Here is a 3,816-nt window from a genome sequence, read left to right as displayed (position 1 = left end):
CTTGCCCTAACTATCTCTTTTCTTCTCTTTTTGTAGAAAAATGTCTACAAGCCACCGCAAGCTAGAAAATCCGTGGCACAGAAGAGACTTCGAGTTGAAAGTGAACGTTCATCATCATCTTCATCCACAGTACCTCCATCTTCTTCTAGGGATGATTCCTCTTCGGAGGAACCCGAATTTGATCGATTTCATTTTTCTCAGTACAAGCATGCTAGGGTTTGGAAGAATTTTAGGTCTCTAAATTTTGTGAACGATCGGGTGGTCCGGGTGGAGGATTTTCACCAGTACAGTCTCTTTGCTAGATTCAATGCCCTAGGTTGGGCTTCTATGTTGACACCTACCAAGCCTTGTTACCCTAACTTGGTTCGGTACTTCTACTGCAACTTGGTGCCATCTGGGGCACAAGAGTTCGGGTTGTTGAGTAGGGTGAAGGGAGTGGATATTATGTTGACCACTACCTCATTGGCAGTGATTTTGAGTTTACCCAACACTGGGGAGAGGGTTTACTATAAGCCTAGGATGGACATCTCCGAGATGTTTTCTTTGGAGACTAGGAGAGGGGTCTTCAGAGCACTGACAGGGTCACAGGACACACCTAAGTCTGAGGCTTCCTATAAGCCTAGTGCTAGAGTGATCAGTAGATGTGTTACCTACAACATCTACCCCAAGGGCGGCAATAGGGGTAATATCTCCATGATGAGGGCCTATATCCCATTTTGTCTACTGGGTGCTAGTAGAGGGGGTCGGAGCATAAACCTCCCATATCTTTTACTCTAGGTTATGTTTTACCACACACAGAACCCATCTGATGGGAACCTTCCATATGGGAAGTTCCTCACCTTGCTCTTTCAGCATTTTGGGGTGCCTTTGGAGGGTGAGTACATGGAGAAAGATAGATCCATGCCTATTGATAAGACCTCAATACTGAAGATGAAGGTGCCTGGAGAGGATCCACCAGAGGATGAGGAGCAGATAGTGATGCAGCAGGGGGATGAGGGACTAGAGGAGGTGCAGGGTGGTGATGATCATGATGAGGAGTTGAGAGATATTGAGAAGGACATCCAGGGCGAGCATGGAGTGGAGCAGGGTATTGATGAGCAGGGTGTGGGTCAAGGCGGCTTTGAGGGTATTGGCACACAGTTCACGAACTTACCTACCTATGAGGCAACAGGTGCCACCAGTTCTCAGGTTCCAGGGCCTTCTGAGTGAGCGCAGATGATGTCACATTTTTAGGGCCTCAGTACCCAGTTTTCCAACATGGCGACTAGGATGGATCGGGGCTTCACTTCATTGGAGAGCATGGTGGGATCTATTGAGTAGCGCTTAGATTTCTGGGACAGATTCTATCATGTTGACTCACGCCAGACACAGCCTCCTTCGAGTGACCTTCCTCCTACAGAGTAGTTCTCCTGACCAGTACTGGTGTCTATGCTACATAGTTCAGTCATATTTTTTTTAAGCTTATGTACTTATTTCTGCTTTTTCTTTTGTGTTGAGTTTATACGTAGTTTTTTTTTCAGTTATGTAATTATTGAAGTAATACTTCCAATCAACTTATGTAGTGGCTCAGCCACAGTTGCCTTTAAATTTAATGGAATTATGCAACTTTTATTTAATTGCATCTACCTCCCCTGTAGCTTTTAGTTATTGCATGTTTTAATGTTAATAGCTTATTAACCCTAATCTGCATCCCATGAATGTAAGAAGAGCCTCACGCTCTGATACCAAGCTCAGTCACACCCCAAACCACCCCCTAGGAGGATTAGGTAGGTGACCCGAATTGCATAATGGCAATCTGCCAAATCCCACGGATCTAGAAGCTGTTGTTACATTCATGGGTCCACAATCTTCACTTTACCATAAGCAAGATCAGAGTGTTGTAGCTAAACTACAATTACTATAATAAATAGGAAGCGTAGCGATACGAGAAATGATGATACTATATACATACATAAGATTATTCTGATACATTTCCCAACTACCCACAAATTGGAAAGTAAGATTGACAAGAGACAAAGCCAAAGAAAATACATACATAAATATATACAGGGTGAGCTGTCTCAACCCCAAAATGAAAGTAAGAAAACTACTACAGAACCATAGGCAAGACGGGGACAAACTCCTAACAAAAACAAAAAGGAGTCCCTAAAATAAAAAGCATCAAGTGCACTCTTCAACGGTCTTCATCAATGACCACCGAGAATGCACGTAACATTGGCACGACCTCCGTTGGGGTCCACACCAATATCATCATAATAACCAGGGCTCTCCTCCTCATAATGAGCTTCCATGCACAGCGGCATCGATCTACAAAATCATCTAAGAAAAACAATGTACAATAGAGTATCAGCCCCACCGAGCTCATGAGCAAAACATATCATCATGCATGCACGTGCAACCACAATCCACATGATCCTACATGATATGCAAATCCAGATTATTTATTAGACACCTAGCATCACAACTAAGTCAGGCCTGTGCTACTATAATCCCCAATACATGTATTCTTGGTGCGGGCTTGGTTACCCCTTCCTGCGATACACCCATCGAGTTGTTAGAGATGACCAGTCAGCTCCCGCATTCGTTCACCAAGGTCAGCCCGACCAGCCCTCTGTGATTAACCTGTGGGGTAATCCATCACATTTCTCGTTTCTTTTCTTTTCTAGCTTATAGCCCGGAATAAAGCTCATATTCACCATTGCAGTGTAAACACATATCTTTTCTTTTCTCATATACACATATGGTCACCCTCACAGGCATCCAACACCATAACCCCTATTGGTAAGGGTGCATAGCACGGGTGATGAAACTCTAACCCCATGTCTATATGGCATCGTATAAGTCAGGTGGTGTCAACCGCATCCCATACTACGGGCTACCATAGGCCTCATTTCTAAGCCGACTATGGCATCTAATCTAACAATCACAATCAACAAATAAAATTCACAGTGTTGATCAACAGACAATCAATGTGTAATATTTTGAATAGTTGAACAGAATTTAGATAACACAGCAATTATGATTTAAATTTAATAGCCGGCATAGTATCACAGTTACATGTACATGTATGATAATATTTCACTCACCTGGGTTTGGTTCTAGGAACTCGGTCACAAATTCAGTTCCAACCGCAGTTTGGTTATTGGCCTCGAGCGCGGGATCAAGTCCTAAATATAAATCAAAAATTGTTGTTTTAAATTTCAATCTATCTCTGGTGTTTCTAGGGTTAACCTAAGCTTACTGGGTTGACTCGGCATTCAGTTGTTCCTCACTTCGAATCACTGGGCCTTGCACTGGACCTTAGGCTCATGTCTAGGTGCATCATCCAGAGATGGTGGTGTAGGGGCAAAATGGTCATTCTCCGTATTAGTACCTGACCCTAGGTCATAATAGGCTTACTGTGTTGTCCCCAGCTTGGCAGTGCTGTAGGGCCAAGCACAGGCAGGGTTTCCATCACCTGCGGGGCCCACTTGGGTTCCCAATCATTCTTTTTGTAAGGACAGATGTGGGGAGGGGCATTTAGGTCATTTTCCACCTTCCCACACTGCACCATGGCCAATGGATGAGGTTCCCCAAGCCAGGTCAGCAATTCTGCCAACTTCCATTCACTGGGCGATGGCTCTGGGCGTTGGGTGCATCGCCTAGTGCATCGCCCAGAGTCTTCAAATCCACAAAGGGCTGAGATTCCAAGGTTGGTCTTCATAGGCAGTGCTCAAATCTGATCCCCATGCATGTTAGGTCATAAGGTGCCCCATGGAGTGATCTACTTCTTGGTCCAAATGGATTCTCCATTGGGCCCACCACTTGGTTGCCGAA

Source organism: Telopea speciosissima, chromosome 8 (genome assembly GCF_018873765.1).
Source record: "Telopea speciosissima isolate NSW1024214 ecotype Mountain lineage chromosome 8, Tspe_v1, whole genome shotgun sequence".
NCBI classification, from domain to species: Eukaryota; Viridiplantae; Streptophyta; class Magnoliopsida; order Proteales; family Proteaceae; genus Telopea; species Telopea speciosissima.
The sequence above is the reverse complement of the archived record's forward strand: the minus strand, read 5'-3'. Positions refer to the sequence as shown.